The sequence below is a fragment of the Petaurus breviceps genome, unplaced genomic scaffold (genome assembly GCF_028583685.1).
Source record: "Petaurus breviceps papuanus isolate PSGF00001 unplaced genomic scaffold, PetGlider_PUasm1.0 89748, whole genome shotgun sequence".
Lineage (NCBI taxonomy): Eukaryota > Metazoa > Chordata > Mammalia > Diprotodontia > Petauridae > Petaurus > Petaurus breviceps.
This window is the reverse complement of record NW_027187113.1, coordinates 382,511-391,718: the sequence shown is the minus strand read 5'-3', so window position 1 is coordinate 391,718 and position 9,208 is coordinate 382,511. Positions and strand designations below refer to the sequence as shown.

At 40.2% G+C, this 9,208-nt stretch overlaps 1 pseudogene; it reads right to left on the bottom strand.

Annotated features, from left to right (window-relative positions):
* Positions 1–543: 543 nt before the first annotated feature.
* On the bottom strand, positions 544–5,137 carry LOC138176489 (heat shock protein HSP 90-beta-like; annotated as a pseudogene).
* Positions 5,138–9,208: the final 4,071 nt, after the last annotated feature.

Genomic DNA, 9,208 nt, shown 5'->3' with positions numbered 1-9,208 from the left:
GAATGTAGTTTGAAGCAAACTACTTGCTCTTTTTCTTTTGTGTTTTGTTTTGTTTTATTCCTTCTTTCTCATCATTGTTCACTCACATTGTTTACTCCATCTTCTTTACAACTTGACTAAAGTTCAATGTGAAGCTATTTGTAGAGCCTATATTGGATTGCATGCATCCATAGGGGTGAGGGTGGAGGACGGGGATGGGGGAGGGGAATTTGGAACTCAAGGGATTGTGGAACTGAATGTTGTGAACTAAAAGTAATTTAAAAGTTTTTGCCTTGTAAAAACTGCATTCTCTTTTTTCTGCATACTTTAATTTCAGAACAACATAAACAGCCCACAATACACAGCATTCTACTCCCCCAAATCAGGAGAAAGGGAACAGGGTCCCTGTAAGCGCTGACCTAATACACTAGAAAACAGGAGGTAAAAAAAACAAAGACCACTAGGTATTGGCATATGGAGCCAGGCAAGGACAAGGCCTCTATTGCTGCTGTGGGAAAACACAGAGAACTACACAGAGGGTGGGGTTCTGATGCAGAGATTCATCTAATCCACCTCCTCCATGCAGGATGCATCTTCATCTCCTTCAAGTGGAGGGATTTCATCAGGAACAGCAGCACTGGGTTCTTCTGCTGTCACCTCATCCTCATCAGTGCCAAGACCTAGCTTAATCATGCAGCAAATTCCATTTGAGTGAGTCTGGGCATCTTCTAGAGAGAAACCCGAAGACAGCAGAACTGTCTCAAAAAGCAGCACTACCAGGTCTTTCACAGCCTTATCGTTCTTGTCAGCCTCAGTCTTTTGCCTGAGAATCTCCACAATGGGGTGATCTGGGTTTATTTCCAGGTGCTTCTTGGCCATCATGTAATCCATTGTTGAGTTGTCTCTCAATGCCTGGGCCTTCATGTTCCATGTTGGCTGTCCAGCCATATGTGCTAGTCACAATGCAACAGGGTGAAGACACCAGCCGATTGGAGATTGTCACTTTCTCAACCCTCTGTGATAGTAATGGCATTTAAAGATTCCCCTGTATTGGCTTGGTTTTCAAATCGATTGCGTTAAAACCCAGAACCTGTGGGATGGACTTGTTGATGTGAAAAGAGAGTCCTGAACTGGGAGGAGCTGGTGACTTAGATTTGGAGAGACAAGAGAGAGGCAGAAGAACTTTTTGGAAGCAGCACCTCGTGGAGGCAGGGAGAGAGAGAGAGAGGATTGTTGAGTGCCACTTTGAATTGCCCTGGACTTTTGAGACCTGCCCCCGGAGCTGCCAAGGACTGAGGAGACATGGCTGTTTTTCTGGTACTTTGTCTGTCTGTTTTGATGTTCTTTTGCCAGATTTGTCCACTGGTGAAAGACAGTCCTGTTGAAGAAGCCCTGGAACCTGGCTGTTGGCTAAGAAGCCCTGAGACTGTCCTGCAGACAGAGAGTGAATACTGTCCACTGGTGAAGGACAGTGCTGTTGTTGCAGGGGTCTGGAGACTGTCCTGCAGACAGAGTGAATACTGTCAACTGGTGAAGGACAGTGCTGTTGTTGCAGGGGTCTGGGAACCTTTCTGTTGGTTCAGAAGCCCTGAAGAAGAATTTTCTTGTTGTATGTTTAAAGAAATCCTGGGAGAGGGTTTTGCTAATGTTTTCAGGGTTTCTAGGACTGTTCTACAGACAGAGGATGAATTCATGAAGGGACTGGCAATGTATCTTGTGGCCTTGCTAAGCCTTGTCTCCCCAGGAACTAAGATTGCTGAGAACTTGCCTCTTGTCAAGATGAAGCAAAGACCTCCATTTGGGTATTAAGTGCTGTGCTTAAAATTGATGTAACTCTGGGGTAGATTCAATTGTGATCCAGGGGTGGGGAACTTCTGACCTTTTTGTGTTCTATGGTTGAACAAATGAATGTACTTTACTTAGTTTGGAAACTAATCTCCATTTGAGAAGAGGGGCTTTGTGGTGGACTAAATGAAGGTATAGCCTAGGGGTGGAGAAGTATTTAGACCAGGAACTTTGTAATTGATTGAATGATTGGAAGGTCCTGGGGTGGGGTAGTACTTGGAGATTATTTAATCACACTTTGTAAATGCTGTATTTTGAATGATGTCATGTTTTGACCTTCTCTGTTCTTGGTTTGTCACTGAATAAAATGGAGAGCACCTATGCTGGTATTCTGAACCTTGGGAAGTTGCCTTTCCTTGGCATTACATTACACCCTCCTATCCAGAATTTCATTAGCTTGCACAAGTTCTCAAATTTTGCCTTGCTCTCTTCTGTTTTTTCTTTTCTTCTTCATCCTCTGCAAGTTGTCCCTTCCTTAGTAACAGGTACAAGGGTATTCCCATCAAATTCCTTTAGCTGCTGCACTCAGTACTCAACAATGGGTTCTGTCATGTACACTACTTCAAAACCACATTTCTGTACCCATTCCACAAAAACAGAGTTGGCCACTTGTTCTTTGCTCTCACCAGTGATATAGTACATACGTTTCTGGGTTTCCTTCATTCTAGACACATATTCAGACAAGAAAGTCATCTCATCTCCTGACTGTGATGTGTGATAATGTAACAGTTCACATAGATGGTGCCTATTGGTTGAGTCCTCATGGATTCCAAGTTTTAGATTTTTTGAAAAGGCCTCATAGAACTTTTTGTAATTCTCTTTGTCTTCTGCCAGTTCAGAGAAGAACTCTAGACACTTCTTGACAATGTTCTTACAGATGACCTTCAAGATATTATTCTGTTACAGCATCTCTCTGGAAATGTTGAGGGGCAGATCCTCAGAGTCTACCACACTTTGGATAAAATTAAGATATTGTAATAGTAATGGAATTTAAAGATCCTCCTGTATTGGCTTGGTTTTCGGATTGATTGTGTTAAAACCCAGAGCTTGTGAATCCAACTTGTGGGATGGACTTGTTGACGTGAAAAGAGAGGGTTGAACTGAAATGGTGAGTGAATTTAGAGAGACACAAGCAAAGAGAGAAGCAGAAGAATTTTTGGAAGCAGCATCATGGAGGCAGAAATGGAGGGGATTGCTGAGGGCCAGTTTGAACTGCCCAGGACTTTTGAGAGCTGCCACGCAGGGCTGCCAAGGACTGAGGAGACATGGCTGTTATGCTGGTACTTTGTCTGTCTGTTTTGATGTTGTTTTGCCAGATTTGTCCACTGTTAAAGGCCAATGATGTTGTTGCAGAGGTCCTGAAACCTTGCTGTTGGTTCAGAGCTCTTGAGACTGTTCTTAAGACAGAGAGTGAATTGTGTCCACTGGTGAAGGACAGTGCTGTTGTTGGAGAGTTCCTGGAACCTTGCTGTTGGTTCAGGCATCCTGAGACTGTTCTGTAAACAGAGAGTGAATTGTGTCCACTGGTGAAGGCCAATGCTGTTGTTGCAGTCCTGGAACCTTGCTGTTGGTTCAGAAACCCTGAAGAAGGATTTTCTTGTTGTATGTTTACAGAAATCCTGGGAGAGGGTTTTGCTAATGTTTTCAGGGGTCGTAGGACTGTTCTGTAGACAGAGAATGAATTAATGAGGACACTGGCAATGTATCTTGTGGCCTTGCTAAGCTTTGTCTCCCCAGGAACAAAGATTGCTGAGAACTTGCCTCGGGTCAAGATGAAGAAAAGACCTTTCTTTGGGTATTAAATGCTGTGCTTAAGCTTGTTATAACTGTGGGGTAGATGGCCTATTCAGTTGTAATCCAAGGGTGGGAAATTTTTTACTTTTTTGTGCTCTGTGATTGAACAAATGAATGTGCTTTACTTATGATTGGAAACTAATCTCTATTTGAGAAGAGGGGCTTTGTGATTGACTAAATGAATGTACTGCCTAGGGGTGGAGTAGTATTTAGAAGAGGGACTTTGTGATTGATTAAATGAATGTAATGTCCAGGGGTGGAGTAGTACTTGATTGAATTACACTTGGTAAATGCTGTATTTTGAATTATGCTATATTTTGATTTTTCTCTGTTCTTAATTTGTCACTGAATAAAATGGAGAGCACCTATGCTGGTATTTTGAACCTTGGGAAGTTGCCTTTGCTCGGCATTACAGATACTCAGGAATAAGCTCATCACAATTGTCCATGATGAACACATGCTGTACATACAGCTTAATGTTTTTCTTATTACTTTCAAAGAGATCAAAAGGAGCCCAGTAAGGGATTAAGAGCAGAGCTCTGAATTCCAGCTGACCTTCCACAGAGAAATGCTTTACTGACAAGTGATCTTCCCAATGATTGGTGAAGCTCTTATAAAACTCACTATATTCCTCTTGGCTGATGTCATCAGGGCTATGTGTCCAGATGGGCTTTGTCTTGTTCAGCTCTTCCTGATCAATGTATTTCTCCTTGATCTTCTTGGTTTTCTTCTTCTTGTCCTTGCCTTCATCTTATTCATCATATCCTACATCTTCAATCTTGGGTTTCTCCTCATCTTTAGCTGGCTCTTCCTCTTCTTTCTCTTTGTCTTTCTCTGTCTCATCATTACTGATTTCCTTCTCTCATTCTTTCTCCAAATAAAGTGTGATGGGATAGCCAATGAATTGAGAATGCTTCTTCACGATCTCCTTGATCCTCCTCTCTTCCACATACCCTGTCTGGTCTTCTTTCAGATGTACCTTGGTGCCCCTACCAATAGGCTCACCATGGTCAGCATGGACTGTGAAAGAGCTACCAGCAGAAGACTCCCAGGCATACTGTTCATCATCATTGTGCTTGGTGATGACAACTACTTTCTCTGCCACCAAGTAAGCAGAATAGAAACTCACACCAAACTGACCAGTCATGGAGATGCCTGCTCCAGCCTGCAAAGCCTCCATGAAACCCTTGGTGCCAGACTTGGCAGTGGTTCCCAAGTTATTGATCAAATCAGCTTTTGTCAAGCCAATGACAATATCCACCAAAGTCAGAGTATGCTCCTGAGGGTTGGGGATAATGTCAATCTTTAGCTCTTTATCACTGTCCAATTTGGAAGGATCTGTCAAACTGTCATAGCAGATCTTGTTCAGGGCATCAGAGGCATTAGAAATGATCTCTCAAAGGAAGATTTCCTTATTAGAATAAAAGGTGTTGATAATCAAGGACATAAACTGGGTAATCTCTGCCTGGAAGGCAAAGGTCTCCAGCTCCTCCTCTCCATGCTGTACTTCCTCAGGCATCTTGAGTTATTGCAGATAAGAAGGCTGGTTCAGGGAAGTGCTGAGTCCAATGGCACCCAAAATGAGGTACTGTGAGGAGCTTGGCACGAGAGAATAATTTTATTTTTAAAAGTATCTGTCCTGCGGGCAGAGCCAAGATGGTGGAGTAGAAGCACGACCTTCCCGCAGCTCCGGCTTCCACCCTCCCCAATCTATGTAAAAAGGGGACTCTAAAAAAATTTTGGAGCTGAAGAACCCACAAAATGACGCAGAGAAGCTAACCTCCCTCTGAGGACACCCTGGCAGGCTGACAGGAATCCAGCACAGCACTCTGGGAGCCGAGCCCAGCCCCACGCCGAGGGCGGGCCTGACCAGCCGCGGCCAGAGGGACTCCGGATCAGCAGCAGCTGTGGCCATTTCGAGATTTATCAACACATAGATGCGGAGGACAAAGTGAGAGGTCAGTACAGTCTGGACTTTGGGACCCAGTAAGTGGGAGTGTGTGGTTTTTACCCCCAGGGCGAAAAGCCACTGAGACGCTGGCACAGCCAGCCAGCGCCACATGACAGCTTCAGCTCCTGGCCTGCAGAGTGTAGGGGGACCAAGCACCAGTCTGAGGGGTAATCACTCTTGCTTTAACCTGCTTGGATCTGGATTGCAGTCTAGGGTGGAGGTTCTGGGGTGTGTGTCCAGCTTGCCAGAGTGTGTGGAGACCTCAGAGAGGGCACCCATCTAATGCCTCTGGCAGCTGAGAAAACCCCAGCATTTGGGACGAAAGCTCCCCTGTCTGGTGGCAGAGTCCTACTGTGGCAAAAGGCCCAGAAGTCAAGTAATTTAGTGGCAAAATGAGCAGGCAAAGGAAACAAAGGAGACAGAAGATTCCAACAATACACTCCTATTTTGGGGACAAAAAGGAGCAAAGCATGGAACAGGAGGAAAACAGTGAAGTCAGAACTCCTGCACCAAAAGCTTCAAAGGAAAATACAAACTGGTTACAGGTCATAGAGGACCTTAAGAAAGATTTTGAAAACCAAATAAGAGAAGTGGAGGAAAAATTGGGAAGAGAAATGAGAACAATGCAAGAAAATTACAAAATGAGAGTCAACAGCCTGACTGAGGAAAATAATACCTTAAAAAACAGACTGATTCAAATGGCAAAGGAGGCCCAAAGTCCTATTATGGTACAAGGAAGAAAGGAGGGAAAAGAGCATTGTTTGAACCATACTTTTATTATATTTGGCTCAAGAAGGGAATAACATACTTAGGTAAAGAAACCTAACTTATCCTACAGGAATTAGGAGGGGAAAGGGGAGAGAAAAGGGAGGGGGTGGATAGAAAGGGGGGAAGAAATAGTAAGGGTAAAGGGAAAGAAAAGGGAGGGAGTGACAGAAGAGCGGGCAGACTGAGGGAGACAGTGGTCAAAAACAAAACTCTAGTGAGGAGGGAAAGGGAGAAAGGAGAGAAAAAAGCATAAACTGGGGCAGGGGAATAGGGTGTAGAGAAAGACACAGCTAGTAATCACAACTGTGAATGTGAATGAGATGAAGTCTCCCATAAAACAGAAGCAGATAGCAAAGTAGATTAAAAACAGGAATCCTACAATATGTTGTTTAAAAGAAATACATCTGAAGCAGAGGGAAAGGACAGAACAAAGGTAAAAGGCTTAAGCAGAATATATTATGCTTCAACTGAAGTAAAGAAAAAAGCAGGCGTAGCAATGCTGATCTCAGATAAAGCAAAAGAAAAAATAGTCCCAATTGAAAGAGATAAGGAAGGAAACTACATTTTGCTAAAAAGTGCCATAGACAATGAAGCAATATCATTGCTAAACATATATGCGCCAAGTGGTATAGCATCCAGATACTTAGAGGAGAAGTTAAGGGAGTTACAAGAAAAAAGAGACAATAAAACTATGCTAATGGGGAACCTGAACCTCCCCCTCTCAGAATTAGATAAATCTAACCAAAAAAATAATAAAAACAAAAGAACTTAAGTAGGTGAATAGAATTCTGGGGAATTTATATAGGGTAGAACTCTGGAGAAAATTGAATGGGGATATAAAGGAATATACAATTTTCTCAGTGGTATATGACATCTATACAAACACTTATCATGTATTAGGCCATAAAAACCTCACAATCCAGTGTAGAAAAACAGAAATATTAAATGCATCCTTTTCAAATCATGATGCAATAAAAATCACATATATTAAAGTGCCATGGAAAGATAGGCTAAAAATGAATCGGAAACTAAGTAATCTAATCCTAAAAAATGAGTGGATCAAACAATAAATCATAGAAACAATCAATAACTTCATCCAAGAGAATGACAATGAGACAACAAAATTTATGGGTTGCACCAAAAGCAGTTCTTAGGGGAAGTTTTATATCTCTGAATGCTTACATGAATAAAATAGAGAAAGAAGAGGTGAATGAATTGGACATGCATCTGAGAAAACTAGAAAAAGAACAAATTAAAAACAACCAATTATAAAACCAAATTAGAAATTTTGTAAACCAAAGGAAAGATTAATAAAATTGAAATTAAGAAAGCTATTGAACTAATAATAAAACTAAGAGCTAGTTTTATGAAAAAAACAATAAAATAGACAAACATTTGATTAGTTTGATTAAAAAAAAAAGAAGATAACCAAATTAGCAGTATCAAAAAAGAAAAGGGTAAATTCTCCACCAATGAAGAGAAAATTAAAACAATAAATTAGGAACTATTTTGCCCAGCTGTATGACAAAAAAAATCTGATGATCTGAATGAAATGAATGAATATATACAAAAATATAAATTGTCCAGATTAACAGAAGAGGAAATAAAATACTTAAATAATCCCATTTCAGAAAAAGAAATTGAACAAGCTATCAATGAATTTTCCCCAAGAAATCTCCAGGGCAGGTGGATTTCCAAGTGAATTTTACCAAACCTTTAAAGAACAATTAATTACAATTGTATATAAACTATTTTGGAAAATAGGTAAAGGAGCCCTACCAAATTATTTTTATGATACAAGTGTGATATCTTAAATATCAGGAAGAGACAAAACAGAGAAAGAAAATTATAGACCAATTTCCCTGATGAATATAGATGCAAAAATTTTAAATGAAACATTAGCAAAGAGATCATAGCAATTTATCTTGAGGATAATATATTATGACAAGGTAGAATTTATACAAGGACTTCAGGGCTATTTCAATATTAGGAAAACTATCAGTTTAAGTGACCATATCAAGAAAAAAGTGAAAAGAAATCATATGATTATCTCAATAGATGCAGAAAAAAGCTTTTGACAAAATACCACACCCATTCCTCTTAAAAACAATGTAGAACATAGGAATAAATGGAGTCTTCCTTAAAATGATAAGTAGCATCAACCTAAAACTATCAGCAAGTATTATATGTAATGGGGATAAACTAGAAGCATTTCCAATAAGATCAGGGTGAAACAAGGATGGCCATTATCACCACTGTTATTCAATATGGTACTAGAAATGTTAACTTTAGCAATAAGAGAAGAAAAAAGAAACAGAAAGAATTAGAATAGGCAAAGAAGAAACAAAGCTATTACTCTTTGCAGATAATATGATGATATACTTAAAGAATCCTAGAGAATCAAGTAAAAAACCTATGTGAAATAATAAATTTAGCAAAGTTGCAGGATAGAAAATAAACCCACATAAATCACTGGCATTTCTATATATTATGAACAAAGCCCAGCAACCAGAGATAGAAAGAAAAATGTCATTTAAAGTTACTGTAGGCATTAAAAATATTTGGGAGTCCACCTGCCAAAACAAACCCAGGAACTATATAAACACAATTACAAAATACTTTCCACACAAATAAAGTCACATTTAAGTAATTGGGGAAATATCGGTGCCAGAGCTAGGATATAACTTAAGTGAGATTTGAAGACAAGATTTCCAATGCCCATGTCAAGATCTCTAAACCCCTGATGGCTAATGTAGTATTAAAGGAAGTTAAAAAAAATAACAAGATGCTGAAACAATTGCATCATCACCATTACCATCACTGTTATCCTTATATTTAGAACTATACTTACTTTTTTAAGTAAACACTTCA